This window comes from Rhipicephalus microplus, chromosome 2, assembly GCF_043290135.1.
Source record: "Rhipicephalus microplus isolate Deutch F79 chromosome 2, USDA_Rmic, whole genome shotgun sequence".
In the NCBI taxonomy this organism is placed as follows: domain Eukaryota; kingdom Metazoa; phylum Arthropoda; class Arachnida; order Ixodida; family Ixodidae; genus Rhipicephalus; species Rhipicephalus microplus.
Genome location: NC_134701.1, coordinates 174,380,894 through 174,394,612, shown reverse-complemented (window position 1 = coordinate 174,394,612; position 13,719 = coordinate 174,380,894). Strand labels below are relative to the sequence as shown.

The following is a 13,719-nucleotide window of genomic DNA, read 5'->3' as shown; positions in this document are numbered from 1 at the left end:
TTATTTAATTTTGAAGTTTGTGTGAGTGATTGACTTCATCGCGCTATTGACAGCCTAAATAGGACCCTTGGGGGCCACCTATACTTCGCTATGCTGCAGCGTGGTCCCTCACGTGACCACGCTGCAGCAAGTTTTGAGAACTCATCGCCTCCACTTTTCTTTGATCACGTTTGCTCTAGCAGACTATTACGCGGCAGCTGCTCGTGAGTCCATGGCTGTGGCACAAGGGTTCAAAGTTTTGTGCTCGATTGCATTGCTGACCCGTTTTCTGTTAGAAAAAAACTTCTTGATGAGAACAGCGTAGAAATGGGCGACAGTTCTGTGTGCTGACATGGTCGAGGGTTGTATCCACTGGGTAGTGATAGTTACACACGGTGCATTGTCATTTTTGAAACGGAAACTAGCAATGCTTGGTAATAACGAGCTTGTGTATAGGTATCTGTAGCGGGCTGCAGAAAACGATGTGTAGTGTTATGTCTAACAGGTTCTCAAAAGCACATTGCAGAAAAAAAACGTGGGGCCTAATTTTTGGGTCAGTATTCCTTTAAGCACTGCTGGTTATGAAACATTAACTGAAAGGAATGGTCTCACTTTTTTTTTTGCTTTCTTTTCATTACTGCAGCTTTTGTAGGCCTAAACGTGCGTATACGCTTTGCCAAAGCCATGGTATAAAAATTAGGTCTTCATACTCACCACTGCTTAACATTTATTAAAACTCAGTGGTCATTGTGGGCCAACACTGCGTTCATTTGAGAGTCAGTTAGTGGCGCTCGTATGCAATAATAGCATTGTTGCGGAACATTTGCATATATCTTCATTCACAATTGTACTCGTTTTCATGCACATAGCTGCCACGCACGTGTAAAATAAAAAAAAACTGTGGCAAGGGCAGCGTGATAGTGTCAATCTCTGAGGCCCTCAGAGAAAAAAATGACTACAGCAATAGGTGAAAGAAACATTTGACCAAGTTTTGACTTAGATCTGCCGTCGTAGATTAGCGTCTAAGATCGAGGACGCGGGTTGAATTCCTGAACACGGATGCCAACATTTAATTGCGCATGAAACGCAGCTAGAGTGAAAAAAGCATCATGCAGTGAACTTTCTTTCTTTTTTGTTAATATTGAAATAACTAAAGCATGCAAAGCAGGTGTAGTCATTTTTTTTTGGTGACGGCCGCCTTTTTCCACGAGGCTGGTATAATAAAGACAACAAAACATGGAAGACAGTGAATATATATACACACATGTACAGCTCTGCATTCTGTGACTTGAAAAGTTCTCGTTGTGGCTGAAATACAAACATGGTGCAAACTATCGATGTATTTCATTGAATGCATGTCACAAATATTGGTGTCCTAAAAACTATATGTGTAGGCGCGTTTCCATTGATAGTCATGGTTCATATAGTCGGATACAGTTTTATAAGTCCGCGGCATTTGTGCCCCACAGACACAAGTACGTATTGTCTGCTCCAATAGTTGCACGCTATAGCCTGTCGTTATGAGCAGGATGGCGGGTGACCCACCTTCAAAAAACACGTGCATGCGCGAGGCTATTTCTTTAGTCGTGAAGTCGATCATCCAGCATGCTTCGATCGTGTAGTTGGTGCCTTTCCCGACTTCCTTTATTTTGTCCGACTATATTCGCTAGTGTAAAAGTCATCTCTTAGTCCAGCAAACAGAGGGTCTATCGGGGTTGCAATTGACGTGAAATGTACTTGGGGCAGTCTAGCAAGTGCTTATGTAAATCCAGTCATAGTTAACATGTCCATGTAACCACCTTTGAGTGCACAAGAAAGAATCCAAGCTGGTGCAGAATTGAACGGGACTACAACCATTAGAGATTGTAGCATGTGATCTACAATTGGTAGCTTGCGCCATAAACACCCGCTGTGATGACCGTACAGACGCCATGCGAGTTGCTGTCCCATCTCTATACTGTATATGTAGTCGCGGCATGGTATGCATTCCTCCAAAGAACCACTTAGCTCCTATAACACTGCGTCCAAGACTTTAGAAAATGTAGTTAAAGTGTCAAGTATATTTCTAAAAAGATTTCGTTTGTCTTCGCAGTGATCCAGCAAGAGTATGAGGTGAACGTGCACGACGGCTTTGCCACAAGAGGGAAGAGGGAGCACGGCGGTGCTGACATGCCAGATTCAGCCAGCGGCGGCCAAGGACTACACGAGTGTGCTATCATGGCTCAGAGATGACAAGTACCTCATCACTTCCGAAAGTCAGACGCAAGGTGAGAATCAAATAAAAACCTAGAACTTTCTTTTAATATTCATGCTACCCGAAAGTCCCCCACAGCACTAAGATCACTCTGAGGAAAGCGTCCTTAGAGAAACACAATAAAATGAGGCAGCATATTCATGTAGATTGATAAATCATTGTTCACTGCTTGGTGACAATTTTACAATCATGCGCTCGTTAGCACAAATAAAAAGTTGAGACCAAGTTTACGTGCGTGAAACTCGCGCAGAAACTGCGACCCATGCACAGGCAACAGTGTGACGTCAAAAATGTAAATGCCTGTTTTTCCATATTAGCTACATCGACTCGGCTAATTTTCACGAAGCTTTCCATGTTAGATATGTTCTTACCTGGAACTCAATATAGTTTCTTAATAACTTATAAATGATTATGCAGGTCGCAGCAGTGGCTGTCAAAATTTATCATGTCACAGCAGTTACACGTGATATCCTTCAGGGGTCGCCATTGGCGCTTTAGTAATGAGTGTGTTCGTGCTTACCGTGAGTTCTTTATAGAAAATATTAGTGTTTCGGTAAAGTGAGAACGTGCTGTGCAATCGACAGTTAACAGGAACATGTGAGCTAGAACACGTTAAAATTTTCCTTTCCTGTGTACTCGTGTGGCTTACAGCAGTTAACTTCTGTTAGTTAACTAACATGTTCATATACAGAAGAACGTCAGATGTTTACTTGGTAACGGTTACAAGTTAGAATGATTGGGTCTTAATGAGCCAAAATAATATATCTTGCCAATAGCACGAGATGTTATTAATTGGCAATGAACGGAACTTTTCACGACATGCTTAACTTAATTGAAAATATGCACGAAGATGAATGGGTTTAGGTAGGCTACCCTCAATCTGATCACGAAGCACAGCATAGGAAGGTGTACTCTGAGGTAACTATGGGCCCCGGGATTTCATTACCTTGCGCCCAATACACAGTGCACGAGAGATCTGCATTGATTCCTCACCATAATGAGGCCACCACTGTCGCAATCGAAGCAGCCGCGACCCGTACAACACCGGATCGATATAGCAACGAAACTACATTAGAGTATACCTTGAGTAAATACGATCACAATTCAAACACTAATGAAAGTGTTGTCCACAACCGAAAGGGCGATATAAGTATGACAAAACTTTACCTTAAGTATCGCTAGCATCCCTTCTAGCAATACCTTTTCTGAACAGAATAACAGATGCCCTTTCGATGTCGCACTCCCGCTGCAAGTTTTACCGCATAAACATAGAATGAACAAAAGAAGTATGATTTTCAGGCGTCCTTTGAACACTACATCCTCATATAGTCATGAACAGCGAGGTGTATAACCACCTTTACTTTTTATCCAACAGCGCAACTCATGCAATCCACAGGATTATGCAGTTAGCTAACAACCATAATTTTTTGGGTTTCACGTCTCAGAAACCCCATAGGAATATTAGGGACACCGTATACTAGAGGGCTCCAGATATTCTCACCAACCAATTTTTTTTTAACGCGCACGCAAGTCTAAGCATTTTACCTTCATTGAAATGCAAGGTGACGGCAGAAATTTGATTGCGTCAGCATTTTCTGTACCTTAGCCACTAGACCCATGTGGAATTTTAAAGTTCACGAATAGGTTAAGAATAATTTGTCAAGAACAACTTCACGTCCCACAAGAACATTTATGATTATGATGAATGCCGAAACGCAGGGATTCGGATATTTCAACCACATGGTGTTCACGGTGCACACCTAAACCACGAAACCTTCGATTAAGCAATTTAGCCAAATATATTTTAGATTTCTCGAGCACTGTCTTTGTCCAGGAGAATTGAAGCCGGGCATAACCTTTAGTTCATTCCGCCCTTTACGCGTGGCGGTCAATTCAATATGTTATGCTCGTGGTTATGCTGACCCTATATAGTGTAATGACCTTCGGTCGCGGTGCACATTGTGGCTCTTGGTGATTTGATAACGGTGCTGTTTTCAGCGCCACTGGGATTGAAAATACATACTCTTAATCTCCACGTGTCTTAAGAATATGCGCTGTATAGCACCGGCTTTGCTGTCACGAAATTCTGCGATGAACCTTCGCCATTAGCCGCGTACTTATTTTAGACTCGAGATACGCATCACTCTTGTTCAAAGAATAAATTTAATGCACAACCATACCTGAGTTAGCGCCGAAGCGCGCCTTGATAAGCTCACCCTAACGAAGAGCCCGAAAGACTCAGCTTAACACGTTAGAATCCTCCTGTAGTTTCGCTCCCTGTTTCCTGTGTTTAAAAAAAATGAAATGAAGAAGAGACATCTTCGAAAACGTTACTGCAACAGCATTAATCATGCGCAAAGTAGCAACGAATAAAGAACAAACTTTTTGCGTGGACCGAGAAACCTAAAATGAAACGAGAGGAGAAAACGTGCTGCCCGGTGCAGATGTTCGCACCGCAGTTGAGCCTCGCAAATGCCCACGTCGTCGGCAAAACTCATTGAAATAAAAAAAAAGAAAAAAAACTATCAAGAGAAGAAGAGGAACAATGCGATGCAGGCACGAAGAAAGCTTGTGAATTTAACAGACAATGAAACGAACAAAGTAAACAGGTGAAAAGAAAGAGGGAATGGGAATGGCAGCGTTGATGAAGGGTTAAAAGTAGCACGCCGGGAAATTGAGGCATGCGCGAAAGAAAGGGAGAAAAAAAATTAGCCTCGCATCGAACCGCTTGGCTCTCTCTTCGTGCTTCACTTGGTCTTCGCCGAAGCGGCGAAAGGCTGAAGCCACTTAAGCGGAAACACGGTGGGATGTGTACGTGACGCGTGTTTAAAAATTAAAGTAGCAAAAGAAAAGCAATCAGTGATATAGAGATGTATTTACGTTTTTGCGAGTGTATTCGTGGATGCGCCAGCGGAAGAGAGTGAGAGCAGATGAAAGAGTAAAAGCGAGTCGAGAAAGTAGAATAATTCAAAAGTGTGGTAGATAATGCTCAATGTTCAGCGATTTGTCTACCTTTCTTTCGGCTCACGAAAATTAAAGGTGCGAAGCGTGTTCGTGCGAGCGCTTTATTGGCGTTCCAGCGGGCTTCGGGACCGTTCTGTTTTGTTTAGCGAATTTTCCCTTTCGAATCACCTTTTACTGACAAAGAAATAAAGAAATCTCTCAAGAATACTTTCCGCGTTGTGCTCGACGTATGCGCTGCTTTAGATATTTAACTATTTTTATCGCCAGCAAGCTTCGAAAAGGTCAGTAGTACAACTGCGGCTGTCCGGAAAGCTGTTCCTTGTAATGATAAATCAAGGAAGCAGTTCTCAATAGCTGGTAACGAACTATATTTTTTTTTCTCTGTTGCCTTCACTGAAGGAGAAGTACAAAGAAAGTTGTTTACTATTACTTCAGAACCTGTCATGCAACTTACTGTATATAATGTGTGCCACTGTAAGGGACTACTGGTAATTGAACTACTTCACACGCGGCCCACTTTTCGTCATATTACATGAAGTTCTTTGATTATGAAATGTTGTGACCTCTGCTGGGAAACAGCCGTGAGGATACAGAAGACAGCAAGACACTATAGAGTTGGAACAGTGTCTCGGGAATAACTTTTGTTATTAGGTTGAAGAGGCTCATTATCAGATGTACCAGCTTCGTGGAATACCGCGAAGCGCAGGGAGGGTTATAATAGGGGAAATTTACACCCGTGTTTTTAGCAGAAAGGAGCGAACGAGAACGTGCACATGAAGTTGTCACAATGAAAACATTTTTTTATGTTCGTGACAAAAAACGCGTCCTAGTGAGGTCTTTGATTCAGAATTCATTATTGTCGACCTTTGGGCATATAGCATCAGAACTAGCAATAAGCTTTATTGAAGAACATTTCCTTCTGCTCAACGAAAAAAAAAAGCAAAAGCCATAAACCAACGCACCCTGCGGGAACCTACATATGATGAAGCCTTATTTTGAAGCATAAAGAAATAGTATTGCCCAGTGTGACACCTTTCCCCTATTGTTTCTTAAGTTCCGTCAGGCATCGTTTAGATACTATGTTTGAGAAAACCGTAGCTCACATTCGAACGCAAAAAAAAAAAAGCTTACAGGGATTTGCAGAGACAACTTGCTTCGTGCGTCAAGAAACGTGACACGCTCATGTTCAGTTTTCGGATGAGACAGGGACTGATCAAAGACAATATTGCTAAAGACAAGTAGCAGTCATGGCCAGGGGAACACCGGGAGGTTTGAAAAAAAAAAAAGAAACTGCTTCCCTAGAATAAAAACTTCATAAAGCAGTCAACGTTGTTTCAGAAACTTTTACTCTGATTCGACAGCTTCCATAACATCAACATCGTTACAAACAGGCACATCCGTTATTGTTCTTTCTTTCTACCTTTCTACCTTTTAGCGCGTGCATTGCAACTACTGCACATGGAAACCGCTATACACCGACACAGATGCACTGCATTGGCAGAAGAGAGAGAGAGAGTGAGAAAGGAAAGGCCGGGAGGTTAACCAGATATTAGCATCTGGTTTGCTACCCAGCACTGGGGGCAGGGAAGTAGGGGCAAGAAAGAGGGGATAGATAGAGAGAACAAAAAACAAAAAAACGCACGCACACTCATAAAAAAAACGAAAACACACACAGGAAGGGCGTCCTAGCTACAACCGTTCAGTAAGGCCGGTCGATCGCAAAAAGTTTAGTAGCGCTTTCAGGGCCCTCTTCTGTGAAGTCGCATCCTGACGATACTGCAGAATTCCCTGCTCCGACAGAGGTTGATCATCTAATTTGTTGAGTTCCTTGCGAAGGCATAATCGTTGTTTACTATACGCTAGGTACTCACAAAGAATATGTTGAATTGTTTCCTCTTTGCCACAGTGGCCACAGGCTGCGGTGTTGGCCATCCCAATGCGGAAAGCGTAGGCGTTGGTAAACGCAACGCCCAACCACAGCCTACATAACAGGGTCTGGTCTGCTCGGCAAAGCCTCGACGGGACTTGAAGACTTAGTGTAGGGTCAAGCGAGTACAGTCGGGCATGCATGAAGTGTGGCTGATTCTATTGTGATCTGGTTTGCTGGCGAGCAAGCCTGCGGAGCTTTCGTGCAGCATCTGTCCTAGAAAGTGGTAGTCGCAGTTTATGATCCTCTGTGTGGGCTGAGCGGGCAGCTTGATCGGCCCGTTCATTGCCGATGATTCCGCAGTGACTGAGCAACCACTGAAATGTAATTTTGTGCCCTTTCTCAGTCAGGTGGTGGATAACCTCTGCTATCTCTAGTACCAGCTGCTCGTATGGTCCACGGCGTAAGGCTGATAGTAGAGACTGCAGTGCCGCCTTCGAGTCGCAGAAAATAGTCCACTTGCGTGTAGGTTGATCAACTACAAATTGCAACGCGGCACGAAGTGCTGCCAATTCTGCTGCCGTTGATGTTGTTGCGTGAGATGTCTTGAATTTAATTGTCGTGGCCAACCTTGGTATCACTACTGCTCCTGTAGAGCTGTCCGGCTGAACCAATCCGTCAGTGTATATATGTGTGGAGTCTTGATATTTCTCATACAAGAGAAGTAGTGTGAGCTGTTTAAGAGCCGGTGACGACAAATTGGCCTTTTTCTGGACGCCAGGTATGTTAATATTAATCATTGGTTGAGCGAGGCACCATGGCGGAGTCACAGGTCTAGCGGCAGGAGAGAACGAAGTTGGAATCGACTCACCATGTGCGGTCACTGTTTTGCAGTAAGATGTGCATGGTCGGACCACTGGTAGAGAGGCTAGGTGATGTCGGGAGGTTCGAGCAAGGTGTCGTATATGTGTCCTCAGCACTTTCACATTAATGTGGGTCTTGATAAGGTTGTCCCTTGTGATGGCGATAGTTGCCGCTGTTGACGCACTTTGGGGCAAGCCTAAACATATCCAGAGTGCTTGAGCCTGGACACTTTGAAGCATTTGTATGCTTGTTTTACTTGCGTTGGTTAACACAGGTAGGCTGTACCGAAAGAATCAAAGGAAAAGAATCATGTATAGTCGCAACATAGCAGTTGTGGACATTCCCCAGTTCTTTCAAGCGAAGAACTTGAACAAATGACAGATGCCTGTCAATCGCCTTTTCATGTATGATACATGTGAGCTCCATGAAAGATCTCTGTCAATTATAACACCTAGGAACTTGTATGATCGGAGGTGACGTATCCTTTCGTTATTTATCAGAACGCTGTAGTTCTGCATTGGTTTGCGCCTAAATGCCACAAGTACAATATCGGAGGTTCACCTGAAAAAAAAATATTATGATGTCTGTATGACGCACACAACACTGGTGTACTGTGTGTAACTTTAACCGGCTTGTGTGTGTGTTTTTTTTATTGTGCGCTAGAATCGCACAGTCAAGGAAGGCTCTTGCGTTTAGCTTTTATTTAAATGTGATGAATGAAACATCGCAGTGAATGTCACCGGGATGCACATTAATAAAATATTGCATGCTCAGCTACATACAATTAGATGTATACCGACGAAAACCACAAGTTACGAATAGTGAGCAGTAACCAAAGTGAACGTGCGTCAACGACCTTACGTTGGAGCACCAATGGAGGTTTTGTTTTATCATGTTGCATTAGTTAGCGAGTCGGTTCGAAACCCCGTCTGTCAGTTCATCCATCCTCGGCCAAAAAAAAAAAATGTCACCGACACTCGGGAAATAGCGTGCCGACCAGGCAGCGGAGGGTAACACTTACACAGCTTAATATTGTGCCTACGTACTGCCGCTATTGATCTCTTCCCCGAAAAATCTGTATAGGGCACAGCTTAAGGTAATAAGGGTGCGCGTTCGATAGCGGTTGGTTCATGTGGTACCAATACGACGCATGTATATGACTTATACCTTAGCACCTTTACAATATTACTCCCACCATGGCACACAATACTTCTCCTACTGCTTCTTAACTGCGTTCTTTGAACAGCCTAGCGTGGTGTCACACGGCCTACTTGACAGGAATTTTTCGGACTGCTCATATCCGTCCGAGCTGTGGTCTTACCTCTCAGTTCACGTTGAATCCATAAACAGCATGAGGGTTGTTTCGCTTGCTGCATCAGCTACGCTTCCTTAAATCAGCGTTTTGTTGACTTACGCCAAATAGGATTCTGAAGTAGTCAGTCGCTAGACCTACTCCGAATAAAATCGCAACTTATCAGCACCCACGCAATGCTTCCCCATTTCGGCGAAACTGTGGCATCTTAGTCAGTTAAAGAGCCATGCTGCATATAACCATAATTGATGTCTCCACGTAACTTTGACTGTCAAAAATGCATCAGCCGAACCAGTTGCCTGATTATTGAGTAAACCTGTAGGGCCACCCAAGTGTTCAATTAGCGTGCGAAGTGGCGACTTTAGTGTCCGAAAGAGCCATATGATGAAAAGAAGTTGCAAAAAATTACATTGTGGGTGCGTGCTTGCCATAAGGCAAAGGCCCACACAGAGAACTGTCACTCGTGCATGTTATTTGAATATTCGGACAAATATATACCCTGCAAGTACTCAAAGTGCAACAATTGCGGCAAGTACACAGCTCAGTTATCGAAATCTCATTGGCGTATATATTGAGATGGTTATTTGGACTTGAGTTACAGCACATACCAGCTGTGCTTTTTGCGCAGTTCCCGGAATGCGCTCATCTATTTGCTTTCCGCGTGCCATTTCAGTGGAGTGTAGACTGAAAGTATTCGAGAAGGTCTTCCTCAATCGACCTGATGCTTGCACCGCGTTACAACACGTGTATCAGTATCCTCCGGTACAACCATGTCACACTGGAATAAAAAATACAAGCTTGCACAGCTATATATACCATGCGTGCGTGATGGTTGAGCATCTTTAGCATAGCGACGATGTTAGCTTGCTTGTGGTAGCGCGTGTACAAAAGTGCTGACGTGACCTTGCACAATAGAGGAGCTAAGCATCGCAAAAGAACAGAAAAACAACCAGTCGGGGCAACCTCGAAGGGCATGCAGCTTTTGAGAAAGAAGACTTTTAAGAAATGCGACCGTAGAGTGGAAGTGCGACACGATGACACCACTTCATTTATTACGAAACTGGCTTGCGCTGAGGAGAAATGGCAGTGCAGCTGCTCTTCTTGTGACGTCCCTCTATTAGATGATGTATTGCCTTGAGAGATGCAGCTTTGAAGACATTTCGCCTCATGTCTGAGCCTGTAGGGTTTACCGCATATACGTGGCTGAAGTATACATATTGATTGCGGTGACGTGACACACATAACACTGAAGTGATGCCTCGCAGAGGCCATTTCGTAAGTGGCGTTATATGTACACTTATAGAGAAGTTGTGAGTGCACATTTGATCGCTTTGCCGTAAGCCGTACAGCACGTTCAGGCGGCGATGGCTAAATTAAACTACAATGTTGTGCAACAATCTGTAACAAGCTGCAGAGGAAGCTCAAGAGAAAGCGATACTCTTGCCATATAATTGAAAGACATTTATTACAGAAGCTGGTGCCACGCTTTATAAATATTTATAGTACGTAATCTTCTTAGTTAGGTTAAATTTAAGTGTTTTTTTTGTGAACACGTGCAAAAGAGTTAGTGTAACTTCTAAGAAATTCCTGACTTTATGCAAGAACTCACGTACTCGGGGCCCTCTTTCTATGGTAGTAACCTTAATTTCTCTTTTTTGCAATACAGCAGTCAGAAATCTTCATATAAGGCTGATCTTTCGGATAAAAGGTTGCCCATTATTTCTACAATGTTGCTGGCACAACACGACCATATACTACTTTGTACAACTAAGGCTGAGCTTAACTAAGTAACTATTTTGTTATGTTTTGGCAGCCAAGCGCTCAAACAGCCGTCCTTAAATTCGTATTCACGTGTAATTATGCTGTGCTGTTATGAAAAGCCATGCGCAGCCCAATGCCTTGACATGCGATGATGGCGTGACAACTACAACGTTGAACTCCTTACAGTGCCAGCATAGTCTGTATTTTTCTCACGCGGCAAATCAACCGAAGAAAGGGGAAGGCTGTTTTAATGTCCCCTGTCTCAATGTCGGAACAACAATTATAAGCTCTAACCATTCGAGAACCTGATCGCGACACTGAATCGGCTTTGCACGTTCAACTGTATGCCCTGCTCCGCGCCAACGAGCTACAAAGAGTGAATGATATGTACAAGGAGTGTTTACGCAACACCTAAAAATAGTTTTCCTGCAACGCTGGATAGACGACATCGAAACAGTAAGCGTGGGTTCAGGCAATAGCTGTATAGAGAGATACCAATATGGCTTTACGTTTTTCGCTGTAATCTCTCACTAAATGTTATTACGAGCCGATTCTATGAAGTGGTATCAGTGGACAGGTGTCTTCAAGATTATTAGGAGCATCGGACAGTTCGCCGCTGCCCGGCGGAGTGCATCCGCAAGGGGCATAGGCAGAAATGTTTTCGGGTTATGGAGTGGAGGGCACCAATTTGATTCGAAATAGGTTCCAGGTAGGTGTATATCGTCGAGTGTCATTTGTAGTACACGTGCCAAGACAATTTTGGGGAGGAAGAGGGGGATGGGGGAGGGGGGGGGGGAGGGCTCGGTATGCTACCCCTGACTATACCACGGACAACTGCGGAAAAACACAGTTACGATCTGCTCGTGCGTTGAATCACCACACCAAGCAAGCAAGCCTCGTTCCCTCATGTCTCTAGACAAACGTTTGCTTGCGTTCAAAAATTTACTGTCCTCTTTATGCCACCCCAAACATGTCTGTGGGATCAGGGCCTGTACACTAAGGTGTGCTCACGCTCTATTGGGCGGAATATCTCAACTACTGCTAATCCTTTTAGCACCAATGTAACTAACGCTCATTTACAAGCTATTTATTAGCAGTATAACTAATGAATTTTCAGTAATTTCTAAGCAGCATGACCTTAACATGACCAGTGTTATCCAGAATTCTTATTATTGAGTGGTCTGTACCACGGCGCAATGCCTAATTACACTTAGTTGTAAATAACTGTGCAATTTAAACTTGAACACTCTTTAGTAAAAGTGTTCTGCGATGTCGGTTTTTTTAGTATCGTTATCCACTGCTGTTCTTAAGGGGTGAAGCCTCTCAGGGTCGAGACATGTCACCTGTCTAACGGCGTGACATGATACAGATATCCATATACATACGGCTATCCAGATCTATAAAGATGTGGATATCTATACGGATGTGGTTATCCGTAATAATATCTATATGGACATCTGAACAGCACGTGCACATTGTGATTAACAAACAACTCAGTATATACTGCAAACACGTGTTACATCGTTGCATCATTTATGGGCACTGAACAGAATTAATAATCCGTCAGAGCTTCGCCCACTCGTCATGATTCACTTCGTGGATCTGCTGAGACTTTTTTAAAGTAGTCGTAGGATTCTTGAGTTACTTGCAGTTACTTTGTGCTTAATTACCTTTTACACACTTCACTTAACTATGGACAGGTATAGTATGTCGCTTTATGATTCATGCTACTATAACTGTGGTAGGCGGTGGCAAAGCGGATGGTAACATTCGGCGCCTAACGCTGCAGGTAATGATTTCCATTTCAATGGTGCCGATGCTCACTGACACTCATGCACACGCCTGTTTTCTGTAACACGTGGGTACACACATACAGATCGTTTGAGAGGTGGCATCAACACAGCCCTACTTTGCGAGGCTAAGGCGCATCCCAGCTTTGTTCTTTTGGAGGAAGGCAACACTAGGAATACCACGCATGCACGCAACCTGGAACTACTTTTTCACAGGCGCGCGACACTGAGGAGCAGCCACCTCTTCGGCACTCCTAATTATTATGTGACCGCATGTACACCTAGAACTGTGGCAATGCAAGGAATCAAACTTGAACATGCAATAACTTGTCCTAGCTTAAAGCTGTCCGATTTCTCGCAGCTATAGTATTTTCTTCAGTGGTTAACTTGTACGTGCTTGCTGCAGCAACCATCTTATTGTCCCCATTTTGCAGGGAAGTATGCGCTATACCCGAGCGGCGAACTTTACATACATGACGTGGATGAAAGGGACGCTGAGCGCTCCTACCGGTGCCAAGTACTGGACCACACTACGAACGCTACAAAAGCAAACACGAGGCCTGCCAGAATCATACTTCAAGGTGAGTGATCTTTCACTCAGTCGAAAGTGCGCGAAAGTCGCGCGTATACTGGTAATAAACGTACGACGCCTTGTGACGCATGGTGAAAGCAGTTCAGCAGACGCAAGCGACATGAGAGGTGGCGAAACTTCGCTCTTGCACACCCGGCCTCTACCTTGCACGCATGGCGCTTGTCAACTGGCTTAATCATAAGAAACCTATTCAGTCAACGAATCAGGTTCCGCCGTGAGTGCACGTGGAGGTCTTTACTGCGTGGAAAGATTGCAGCGGGTTTAATCTTTACAGCCAGTTGCGCGTTCGTAAGGTAAATTGCACCGGTAAGGAATATGTTTGGGTCTTAATACTGG

At 43.9% G+C, this 13,719-nt stretch overlaps 1 pseudogene; it reads left to right on the top strand.

Moving 5' to 3' along the window:
- LOC119169661 (cell adhesion molecule Dscam2-like) overlaps window positions 1-13,719 on the top strand; it is a 270,685-nt pseudogene that overhangs the window by 214,979 nt on the left and 41,987 nt on the right.